This window comes from Octopus sinensis, unplaced genomic scaffold, assembly GCF_006345805.1.
Source record: "Octopus sinensis unplaced genomic scaffold, ASM634580v1 Contig15545, whole genome shotgun sequence".
Lineage (NCBI taxonomy): Eukaryota > Metazoa > Mollusca > Cephalopoda > Octopoda > Octopodidae > Octopus > Octopus sinensis.
In genome coordinates, this window is record NW_021833786.1 from 41503 (window position 1) to 55362 (window position 13860).

The 13860-nt window shown below is 37.5% G+C and overlaps 1 long non-coding RNA gene across 1 annotated transcript; it reads right to left on the minus strand.

Moving 5' to 3' along the window:
* Positions 1-1751: 1751 nt before the first annotated feature.
* LOC118761601 lies at positions 1752-2893 on the minus strand. The gene is made up of 2 exons (XR_004997502.1): positions 2841-2893; positions 1752-2410 (listed from the first exon to the last, which is right to left on the minus strand). It is a non-coding gene; the product is annotated as an uncharacterized LOC118761601 (long non-coding RNA).
* Between the last annotated feature and the right edge of the window lie 10967 nt (positions 2894-13860).

The following is a 13860-nucleotide window of genomic DNA, read 5'->3' on the forward strand; positions in this document are numbered from 1 at the left end:
CCTTACAAATAGAACTCAAACAGTCACTGTGAATGGAACCCATTCAACACCATCACCTGTGACCAGCAGTGTTCCTCAGGGTACAGTACTCGGCCCAATCCTGTTTCTCATCCTCATCTCTGACATAGATGAAGATACAACCAGCAACGTCTCATCCTTTGCTGATGACACCAGGGTCATGAGACAAATCAAAGACGAGGTGGATACAGAGGCCTTACAAAAGGACCTGACCACCATATATAAATGGCAGGAAACAAACAACATGTTGTTCAATGATAAGAAGTTTGAACTAATTCGCTACGGAACAGATCAAGATCTGAAAAATACAACAAACTACAGAAACCCATCAGGACAACAAATAATGGAAAAACAGTATGTGAAAGATTTAGGCATCCACATGGGAACCAACCTAAAATTCAGAGAACACCTTGACTCAGTCTGTCTTACTGCAAGAAAGTACAGCGGGTGGATCTTGCGCACCTTCAAATCAAGAGATACCTCAACAATGAAAACCCTCTGGAACAGTATGATACTTCCGAGGATTGACTACTGTTCTCAGTTGTGGTCACCAACAACAAAGGGCCAACTATCTAAGATAGAATCGCTCCAAAGAAATTTTACCTCATACTTCTCAGAAACGAGGGACCTGGACTATTGGCAAAGACTCAAAACCTTGAGGATGTACTCAATAGAAAGAAGATTTGAGCGATACTGAATTATATACATTTGGAAAATGATAGAGCAGAAGGTGCCAAACTTTGGTATCAAAACCTACCACTCACTGCGCCACGGAAGACGCTGCCAGCTGCCACCAATCAACAAAAAGGCTGGCCAGGCAGCAAAAACCCTGCGAGAATCAAGTCTGTTGGTTCGAGGAGCACAACTGTTCAACTCCATTCTGGTACATGTCAGAAATCTATCAGGATGCAGTGTGGAATCATTCAAATTGCAACTGGATAGATACTTAAGCACCATTAGAGATGAACCCCATCTCCCAGGATATACACAACGAGCACAAACGGACTCAAACTCGCTCCTACACATGTCAAAATTAAGCAGAGAATACAACCTGGCAACCACACCAGACTCTGAGGGTGGAGTCTTCGACTTGGCCTGAGCATGGACTCAAACCCAAATGAAATGAAATGAAATGCTTTATACAGACTTTTGACAAGTTGTAGTACACCTGAGCACTGTATACAATAATTTCATTATTATTATATTACATTTCACATTAATTTCTAGAGTCTTGTGCCATTGCATGGCTTTGTTTGAGAAAGGTTTCACAGAAGCATGACTAGAGTGCCAATTTCCAATTGAAGGCAACAAGGAGCTCCTGGTGGCTTCACTGAGTTTCAGAACTCAACTGGGTAATTGACTATTTCCAAGTCATCCACAACAGTGTCTATAGATTTGGATGTTCATTTCCTGATAAAACTTTCGCAAGTCTTTCATTTAAATTATTCACAGTAATGTTCTTTGGTGGCATGATTGCTCTTTTGCACAACCATTATTTTACTCTACTAGTAAAACCCGAAATATTGTCCTATAAGGGAGTTTTTAGCATGGAATCAGCAAACTAATATTTGCTGAATGAATAATAACTTTAAATTGATATTGTCAAAGTCATACTATATTCATCTAAGAAAAGCTATTTGTATTTATGTTTGTTGTAATACTTAAGTTCAATAAATTATAGTACATTTTGAGTTTTCCCTGAAATTTTTAGTTATCACCCTTAGATCGGTTGCTTTTTTTTTTTAGCCAGGGGTTGGCTGCACTATGTGCAACATTTTGGAAAAAGGCCCGTAAATCCTTTAGTTGGGGTACACCTAGAGACTCGGGACTTCCATTGTCTTCCTCCGAAAATTTTACACAAAAATTAACTTTTAGTTTTTGTGTAGATGCTCTAGCCTTTCTTTCTATAAATCAACACACGCACACATTGGGATGTTATATAAGCAAAAATACAACCAAGAAGAAAGATTGACAACCATGGACTATCTTTCTGCTTAATTATATTTATTTTTATGTAACTTATTTATAAGTACTTTGATACTATAAACTGCTTGTCTATCTTATTACACACACACACACACACACACACATATATATACATACACATATACATACATATATTATTTGTTCAGTGTATTTTAGGTAAAAACCTTGTCACACATGTTTAAGAGCTCCTATGCAATTGTATGGCTACCAAGTTATTACCTCAGGGTATTTCCAGGTGTGAACGTACATGCAAAACTTTCTTTGTAGGATTAATAAAATAATAATGGTTTCAAATTTTGCCACAAGGGCAGCAATTTTGGAGAAGGAGATGAGTCGATTTCCTCAACCCTAGTGTTTAACTGGTATTTATTTTATTGACCCCGAAAGGATGAAAGGTAAAGTCGACCTCGGAACATACCAACGGGTGAAATACTACTCAGCATTTTGTCTAGTGTGCTAACGATTCTGCCAGCTCGCCACCTTTATAACAATCTTTTCTATTATAGGCACAAGGCTTGAAATTTGTGGTGAGAGGGATAGTCAATAACATCAACCCCAGTACTTAACTGGTACTTAATTTATCGACCCTGAAAGGATGAAAGACAAAGTTGACCTCAGTGAAATTTGAACTCAGAACGTAGCGGCAGACAAAATACTGCTAAGCATTTCACCCAGTGTACTAACAAATCTGCCACTTGTCAATAATAATAATAATCCTTTTAACTGGAGGAACAAGGCTTCAAATTTGGGGGGAGGAGACTAGTCGATTACATCAACCTCAGTGTTTCACTGGTACTTGATTTATCAACCCGAAAAGGATGAAAGGTAAAATCGACCTCAGCAGAATTTCAACTCAGAACGTAGCAACAGGCAAAATACTGCTAAGCATTTCATCCAGCATGCTAACAATTCTGCCAGCTTGCCACCTTAATAATAATAGTAATAATAATAATAATAACACAAGAATGAAAATTAACAGGCTTTAATAGTAGATCATGATGTACATTTCTCCTAAGATTACTCCTAATAATTACTATGTATTTGAATATTGTTCAACATCAGTTGCTTGTGGATGCTTTATCAGATGAAGTACTATTAAGAACTGCTAGATTTTTACCTTCTCAAACGATGTACAATACTTTCCACCAATCAAATAATTACATTCTGATGATGGGTTGTACTTATGACTAACAAATAAAAAAAAAACCATAATAATATATATATAAATATATTCAAATAATCTACGTGTGTGTGTGTGTACACATAAATACACCTATATTTGAATGAATGTATGTCTTCATAAGTCTCCATGAATAAATGTTTTTTTTTCTTTTTTTATATAAAGCAATACAAATACTTGAAAATAAGAATATTCAATTGAATTAATCCCAGTATATATAACTGGTACTTATTTTAGAGAAAAAGGATATAAAAGAGTCAACATCAGAAAAATTTGGATTGAGATTAATAAAGAAATTTAACTAAGTACGACATGACTTATTGCTTGTTGGGATTCTGCCCAGTATCCTAACAATTTCTATCAAGGCAAACAGTATCTCAATGTGGCTATGCAGCTTGCTAGAAATAGCAATGAAATACTCCACCCACTAAAGTAAAAACAAATTATACTATCGTCAAAAAGGAAGAACAGATATATTGGTCGTGATTACAACACCTTTGATCATAGATCTACTCAAATCAAGTCTGGCCCAGGGTTCAACAACAATTTTTAAGATTGGAACAATGAAACACACACACACACACATATATATATACATATATATACATATATATATATATATATATATATATATATATATTTATTTATTATTCATTTTGGGATTATTTATATAGATAATGTATTTCTACAAACCTCAGTACATGACAGTCATGGCAGAAATTAAATTCTCAATGTAAAAAGATGTAATGAAATATATTAAGTTCATTAGTGTTACACTAGTTACTTCCCAATTAGTAAATAAATAATTATTTGTTACACTGGTGCAATACCAACTCTTCTGTCACAAGTGCATTGACAAAAGCATGAAAAGTGATGCCCAGTAAAATTTAAAAGCAGTAGACATGGATGGAACTAAATACAAGACATTTCTTTTTTTCTTTCTTTCCATCCTGCCAATTCTGACATTCACTAAAGAATGTATTCTAATCTTTTCATGAACCTCCAGTGCCCCAGGCCGTCAGTTATCTTTAGTTCTGTGATGTTGAACAGATGAGAGAGAGGAATCACTTCTTCAATAAACTGCCAGCAAACTAACATATTACTCACAGTTTTAGGATGCAGTTACTGCCGATAGAATCAGAAAATGGCTTTTAATCTAGGCACAAGGAAAGTCATTTTGAAGAGAGATTATTGAAGACTTATAATCCAATTCTTAACAGGTATTTTATTTTATCAACCCCAGAAAGAAGAAAGACAGAGTTGACCTCAGAAAGCAAAAAGCTAGATCAAATACTTCAAGACATTTTCCCAGTGCTCTGATGATTCTGCCAGCTCCGTATCTTCAACAACAACAACAATAGTCTCAAATTTTGGCACAAGGCCAGCAATTCTGGGTGAGGGGCAAAGTCATTCACATTGACCCCAGTACTCGACTGGTAGTTATTTTATCAACCCCATAAGGATAAAAGGCAAAGTTGACCTCAGCAGAATTTGAACACAGAATGTACAGACAGACAAAATGCTACTAAGCATTTTGCCCAACATGATCATGATTCTATCAGCTCACCATCTTCAATAATAATAATATTGTGTTATTAAGTGTCTTTGCCACATGCAAACCATTAATCTCTTAGCTAACTATATAATATTCTATAGACAGGCACCCACATGAGTCAGAGGACCTACATTTCAAAAAGAAAAAGCCTGCCTATACTACATTTTCTATATTTCTTAAATATAGATGAGATCCTGCACTCAAATATTTACTGTACTGGAAGCTGTCTATAGAATTTATTAGAATATTAACAATAGATAAATAACAATCAAATAAATAGAGGAGATCTCAGAAAAATAAAATCTCTCTTTCAGTAAAGCAAGTCATACAATAAATAAATATTATCACCACCTTCACATACACACCATGCATCTTCTTACAAACCATATCTTGCATTAATAAACACATTGAAAATGTCTTCTCAGAGATACTGACTCCAACAATAAGCAATTTGATATGAAATTCAGTATTTTATCGGCAACATTTCCAAGGGGATACTTTTTGCTCCTTCAAATCAATAGTTGAGCCTTCGTCACTTTGATATACATTTTCATCTTCATTTAGTTGTTTATACTTGACCATCATTTCATCTATTAGATAACTGTGGAAATAAGAGGAAAAAGAGAAAAGAAAAACCAAAATAAAACTGACAGAGTTGTGTTCAGAAGAGGAAACAATAATAGAAATTATTTACACCTGCAAAGAGAGAGAGTTTTACAATTGAGACAATGAATGTACGGACTTACAGCGAGGAAACAAAAATAATTAATGGTGTCTAGTCACTAGGACCATATTGTGATCAAGACAGCAACCAATATGCAATCTGCTTAGTTATTAGTTACAAAAATATAGTTGACTGCTTTAATAACTAAGTGACTATACAATCTAAGAGTGTTTATTAACCTAGCTCTCAGTTCATTTCCTTTGGTTCATATAACTTGAAGTAAGACAGGCTACAAGAAATAAACATGCTTGACATGCATGACTTGGAGAAAAATTCTTGTCTGGTGCTACAATGATCCAAAGGGTTTTAGAATTTAACATCACCTCCCTAAAAGAGACCTCTCTGACTGAGTTAACAAAAGAAATGCTTACTCTATAAAGAGAGGAGTTGAAAGTTTGTATTGTTTGCATACACATTTGACTATTAGTTTCTAAGTCAACCTAAGTGTAAATTATTCCCAAAACCATTGGAGACACAGTGGTGTATAAATGATAAGAGTCCTGGGTTAAAACCTTCCTATGAGGACATAGTTAATAACAATACTATTATTGTTAGTATTATTATTATTATTATCCAAGCTCTTTTTATTATTATTATTATCCAATGACTGAAACACACTAGTGTAGCTAGAGGGGAGCAGATGGGGTGGTACTCTTATGGAGTCAGCACCGATTTGGGGTCTGCTGTAAGCAATGTGTATTTATGGCCTGGGGGCAGAAAATTGAAAAGCTGCCCAGGGTGGCATACACTCTAGCTAAACTAGTGCTGAAATACTGGATTAAATATCTTATGGTATTTAGTTGTGTTGTGAGTTTAAATCCAGTTAGAATCTTCAACTTTTGTTCATTTAAAGTCACTAAAATATGTATGTGTCCTTTATTAAAACAGGCCATAACTGGAGTTAATTCAATGGATATAGTACACCAGTTCTATATCCCACTAAAATAATTGTGCAATCTCATGTCTACATGAAGAAATAAATATTTTTATCAACAGCTATAAAATTTAACCCTTTAGCAATTGGATTATTCTCTCAAATGTAATACTTTTCCATTCACATTGTTTTTAATTAATCATACATTATCTCATAGCTTTGAAATTTTGATGACATGACTGAATATTTCTAGAATGGCATTGAAGGGTAGGTGTGATAGGCTGGATCTGACTGGTCAGAGAATAAAACAGGCAGCATATTCAGGCCAGTTTAAATGCTAAACAGCTGACCAAAGTATAAGAATACTAATGGTCATTGAAGGCCAAGGGATCATCATATCCCATTGTTAGAAAAGAAAACACTAGTGCCTAATCTAATAATCTACTACTACTACTACTACTATACTACTACTACGAAGAGGCTCAGAATACTTCTACCAGTAGAAAAGGAAATTAAGAGAAAAACAGGCAATGGTATTAGCTGTAAGGGATGCAAGACAAAACCAATCCTAGAAGGGATTAAATCAAAGCAGAGACAAAAATTGTTCAAGCATACTGCATGACTAAATGTTTTATCAGCTCACAGTTTTGAGTTCAAATCTACATGAAAAATCAATCAATCACTATATATATATATATATATATATATATATATATATAGTGAGGTTATAAGAGATAATGGTGTCATTGAGACCCAAAGGTGTCAGGTAATGCTGAATAAGTGCTATAGACAGACCATAGTTAAGTTCCAGATTTGGTAATATTGCGAATAAAGGGTTCAACGCTGGTTCTATGTCAGCATATGTATATAAGAATTTTTTGCATACTAAGATAAAACAACCAAGGCTGTATAAATATTAGAGCATTTATAGATAGGTCTTACAACGGAGCAGGCTGTTCCGTTGATCAGATCAACCGAAACCCTCATCGTCGTAACCGACGGAGTGCTTCCATCCATATATATATATATCCCCTGGTCGACAGTTTGCTTATTATTATTATTATTATTATTATTACTATTTTCAGCTTCGCCTCGTATTGCATATTATTTCTCCATACAGGGGTTTTTTTCAATGGCGGCCCATTTTCGCGGGGTTCCACTGTTCTTCTCTATCTATCTCTCCCTCTCTCACGTTGTCTGCCATTCCCCCCTTCCATTGCTAAGAGCATTTTTAAGCCAGCCCGTCAGTTCAACCTTCGTATATTCTCGGTGCACCCGCCCTTGCCCACCCCCACCACCAATACCGGATATCTCTATATTTTTGCTCCATCTATACCGGATGTCGCTTCTCCCACCACCATTATAGGTGTCTACTCTTCGAACCCCCCTCTTTAATACGCTATTTCACCATGCATTACCCCTCTCTTGATATCCTACGTTCTACTTGCCTAGAACCTGTCATCATTTCTCTGAACCACCCCTCCCCACTGGTGCTCCCCTATATATTTCTGCCCCCTCCCACCACATAAAAAAAAAGCACCATCCGAACGTGGCCGATGCCAGACCCCTCTGGCACCTGTGCAGGTGGCACGTAAAAAACACCCACTACACTCGCGGAGTGGTTGGCGTTAGGAAGGGCATCCAGCTGTAGAAACACTGCCAGACTAGACTGGAGCCTGGGGCAGTCCCTAGCTCCCCAGACCCCGGTCGAAACCGTCCAACCCATGCTAGCGCGGAAAACGGACGTTAAACGATGATGATGATGATGATATATATATATATATATATATATATATATATTAGCGACAGAGGCAGTATTAACACCAAGAGGTAATTTTATTGTCCCTAAAACATGGATGTTCTGTTAGAACAAACTATACTGCAGTAGATACCATGAGAGAAACTGTTATATTGGTATTTTAGTGGAAAACAAGAGTGCATTTTGCACCAAAAGCTATAATGTTTGCTCTAACAGAATATCCACATTTAAGCAGGGATAAATATTACCCCGTGAAATAAATCCCGATATTCATATGAGAGAGATGCTTTAGTTGTATAGCTCTCTGAAAAGTTTATTTCACTGCATGTTGCACGTAAATGCACGATACACACACACACACACAAAACCTTTATCAGTGATTAACTCCAAAAAGTATAAAACAACTTCTTTTTTTAACATAAAGATAAAAACTAAAGAGGATGGTAATAAATGCAATAAAATTGGATGTATACACACATTTTCTTTATATATATATATATAAAATGATGCCTGTATGCAAACAGCTATGCTTCATGGCATTGAAACATGGGCTGTGACTGCAAAGGACACACAAAGGCTTGCAAGAAATTAAGTGAGTATGCATATCCATATCTTCAGAAGTTATGCGGGTTTACACAGACACTGAATTTTCTGTATATATATATATATATCTTTTTCTTTCCCTTTTACTTGTTTGTCATTTGACTGTGGCCATGCTGGAGCACTGCCTTTAGTCGAGCAAATCAGCCCCAGGACTTATTTTTTGTAAGCCTAGTACTTATTCTATCGGTCTCTTTTGCAGAACCGCTTGTATATATTAAATACCAGTAAATACCAATTGATTAATCTTCAGTAGCAGGCACTACTCCTTCTTCTTTTGGTCTTAGATATATAAAGATTTGATAAACTAGTCTATAAATTAAAACTGACCCCATAAAACAGTAACAAGCAAAATCTGTAACAAGTCTTTCTTCCTGATACCTTACTAGCTTCTAAGCTGAAGTGAAGACAGAATGTTCTTTGTCTATCTCCTTACCTTCTTGGAGATTTTAGGTAAAATTATACTAATGTGTCCATCTGTTTTAATTTAATTAAATTATATGCCTTTATGCAGCTGAGGATTGCTCTGCATTTAAATTGATGTAATGATTGTATTGTTCAATTAAATGGAGTTGCTTGAAACAAGCGTACTGCATTACCTCTGGATATCCTTGTTGCTTATTTTGATTTTAATCACCTTATTTTGAAATTCTATGGATAATACTGTACTAAATTCTGGTGTCTTAATTCAAGTACCATATTCATCTGAATATGTCTGTGCATGTCTGTGTGTGCCTTTGTGTCTGTGTTTGTCCCCCCGCACAAACACACACACCACTGCTTGACAACCAATGTTGATGTGTTTATATCCTCACAATTTAGCAGTTCAGCAAAAGAGAACGATAGAATAAGTACCAGGCTTACAAAGAATAATTCCTGGTGTCAATTTCTTCAACTAAACACACTTTCAGGTAGTGCTCTAGAATGACTGCAGTAAAATGACTGAAATAAGTCGACGTATATATATATATCAAATATGAATTAGAGAGAAAAACCACCATTATGCAACTCAAACAGTGATAGACATAAACCAATACATAAACAACAAATAATATAAATATAATTAATAGGGGAGGAATTACAACCGTGTTTCGTGGTCTGCTACCACAACAGCTCCTTTATAGGATCCAGTTAGCTCAAGACATCATCAGGAGGAACCATGTCCGGTTTCGGCCCCTACTCCTCTACTGTTTTAACATGGCGCCCCCCCTCCTTTCAGAGGTGTCTTCTTTCTTCTTCTTTCTTCTGTTCCCTGGCCTCTTCGATGTAGCCGGTGATTGACTGTCTTGTCAAATTTTTTTCTTTAAATACCTGCTGCATAGGCTCCAGCAGGCAGCCCCAGCAAGTTGTCACGTGACACTGTCTCACCTTAACTGACTAGTGAAGGCGCGTAGTTTTAGCCTGCGCTTTTTCTAAACGACCGTCACCTGTCAGTCAGCTTGTCTCACCTAATGATGTTATTTCCCGTCGGCATGTTTATGACTTTCAAGCCATTTTCGGTCTTCCCGCTTCAGCCATATATAGAAGCTGGCTTTTTCGACCGCCTCCTGTACTCTCCTTATTAGTTTACGCAGCTCGGGGCTAGAAAAAACAAATTTTTTTTTGAAAAGCGTTGTCATTTTCTTTTCAATGAAGCCTCTAGCCCCCACTGCCAGGTGATAATATTCGACATTCCATCCCTGTTCTCTGCATTCTTCGATTAGCTTTTCATACCTCTTCTCCTTTCATTCCTCTGCATTGCCGATGTTCTCTTCCCAAGGTACTGTCAGTTCTAGTAAAATTCTCGTTCTCCGGTCTCTGTTCTAAAGAACTAAATCCAGTCTTTTTGTTGTTTTTATTAGTGGAAATATTACTTGTCTTTCCAAGTCCGTGGCCACCTCCCAGTATCCCTTCCATCTTTCATCTATCTCGTATACTTTACTTGTATATATATATCATCATCATCATCATCGTCGTTTAGCATCCGTTTTCCATGCTAGCATGGGTTGGACGGTTCTACTGGGGTCTGTGAAGCCAGAAGGCTTCATCAGGCCCAGTCAAATCTGGCAGTGTTTCTACGGCTGGATGCCCTTCCTAACGCCAACCACTCCATGAGTGTAGTGGGTGCTTTTTACGTGCCACCCGCACATACATATATATATACATACATATATATATATACATACATATATATATATATATATATAAATAAATAGAAACATATCTACATACACATATATATAAATATATAGATACATATATACATATACAAATAGATACATATATACATACATATATAAATAGAAACATATTATTACAAATTTCAGATTTTACCAATAGAACCGCAACTCCTATTTCGGGATAACATTATTGTATGGAATACACATACAAAGTTATATCCAATAAAATAATATAAGCATTTAAAAAACCTACTATTTATACAATATTATTTGAAAAAAAATATATAACTTACCTGTTATTAGTCTGTGGGGAAAGAAGATAATTTTAATCAATGCTATATGGGTTTCTGCGCTGGTTGGGTGTTTATCAAGGCTATACCTAATATGTAAATCCTACAACCTATCTATATAAACATTACGGGAATTAATTAATAATTTAGTGTAAGATCTATATCAGTATAAATTACCATTTTTTATGTCAAATGTAAGTTAATAGTATTTAAAAAGATTATTTAGTAAAAACCACTATATAGCTTATAAATTTATTGAATAAAACTAATAAACAAAAGATACATATATACATACATATATATACATACATAAACACACACACACACAATATATATATATACGTAAACATGTATATGGAAAGTTAAAAGCATGTCTGAGCATGATCATTGCCAGAGCCAGGGATTGGCTGCCATGCCCGTGGCACGGAAAATGCACCATTCGAGCGTAATCGTTACCAGCGTCTTCATATTGACATGTGAAAAACAAAATTCAAGTGTGGCCGTTGCCAGTGCCACCAGACTGGCTCCCAAACACCTTTTGAGCGTGGTCGTTACCAGAACTGCCTGACTGGCCCTCATGCCGGTGGCACATAAAAGCACCCACCGCACTCTCGGAGTGGTTGGTGTTAGGAAGGGCATCAAGCTGCAGAAGCTCTGCCAGATCAAACTGAGCCTGTTGCAGCCTTCTGGCTCACCAGTCATCAAAGTGTCCAATGGAAAGCAGATGTTAAACGACGACGATGATATATACATACATATATACACACACATATATATATATATATATATACATATATATATAGACACACACACTCACATACGTACATGTGGATATATGTATACATACATATACATATATTGGAGGTGCAATGGCCCAGTGGTTAGAGCAGAGGACTCACGGTTGTAGGATGGCAGTTTCGATTCCCAGACTGGGCGCTGTGGGAGATCCTCTCTGTAATCTTTCGCCACAACTTTCTCTCACTCTTTCATCTGTTGGCCTGCTCGCTTAGCCAGTGGGGTGGCGTCATTTGAAGGCTAAAACAATGCGAAGCACATTATGACCAGCGATGTGTAGCAACATCTGATAGCCTGGTCAGTCACGGTGATGACGGTAATATATACATATATACGTGTATATATATATATATATATATAAGTATGTATCATCATCATCATCATCGTTTAGCGTCCGCTTTCCATGCTAGCATGGGTTGGACGGGTCAACTGGGGTCTGTGAAGCTGGAAGGCTTCGTCAGGCCCAGTCAGATCTGGCAGTGCTTCTACGGCTGGATGCCCCTCCTAACGCCAACCACTCCGCGAGTGCAGTGGGTGTTTTTTACGTGCCACCTGTACAGGTGCCAGACAGAGCTGGCGAACGGCCACGAATGGATGGTGCTTTTACGTGTCACCGGCACGGGGCCAGGCGATGCTGGCAACGGACACGAACGGATGGTGCTTTTACGTGTCACTGGCACGGGGGCCAGCCGAGGCTGGCAACGGACGCGAACGGATGGTGCTTTTACATGCCACCGACACGGTTGCCAGACAGAGCTGGCAACGGCCACGAGCGGACGGTGCTTTTACGTGTCACCGCACGGGGGCCAGCCGAGGCTGGCAACGGACACGAACGGATGGTGCTTTTACGCGCCACCGACACGGGGCCAGACAGAGCTGGCAACGGCCACAAACGGATGGTGCTTTTACTTGCCACCGACACGGGGCCAGACAGAGCTGGCAAACGGCCACGAACGGACGGGCTTTTACGTGTCACCGGAACGGGCCAAGCGAGGCTGGCAACGAACACGAACGGATGGTGCTTTTACGTGCCACCGACACCAGGGCCAGTGGCACGTATATATACGTGTATATATATATATATAATATATATATATATAAAAACTAGCAGCATAGCCCGGCGTTGCCCAGGTATATAAGAGCCCCTAGTAGGCAACGACTAATCCCAATCTAGTTCTTTCCCTCTAGGGAACGAAAGCGCATGTGTAGGTTGCAATGTCTTCTCTTCACTCGAATACTTCTGTGTATACGAATGCTCCTAGCTGTCCCTTTGGGCAATAAAAAGGTCGAGTTGCATCCCCTAGACAGTCTGTGGTTTGTGTTTAATACACAAATCGGTTTGCTATATGTCCCACATATGATTTAATTAACCGATTTTTTCCAGTAATAAAGTATCCTATTGGAATAAAAAGGGCCATATAGCTCCTTGGAGCAGACATGATGCTCACTGTGAAATTCAAAAAAAATTCCTGCCAATTTGTGAAAGATATTGTCGAAAATATGTCATCTTGAATTTGAACGTGATTTCCCTAAATGGCATGATTTTATCGATTTTTTTCTGATGGTAAGGTATTGCATGAAAAACTAACGTCAGAATTAAGTTTCTTAGGGTAACATTAAGCTTCACCATGAGTTTCGTGAAAATCGATTGCAAGTTGCGAAAACTACAACAGAAAAGCTTAGATTCTCGACCCCATGTCGAATCTATCGATTTTTTTCAGAACTGGGGGAACTTTTCAAAATTTTCACTGCGATAGTTTTGAATTATGACATTGGGCTATGTGTGTGTCAAGTTTCATCAGAATCGGTTGAAAGCCATGGTCAGGGTGAGGGTACAACCTGACAGACACACAGACAGACAAACTGCCGTTTATATATAGAGATATATATTTATACATATATATGTATGTGTGTGTGTAT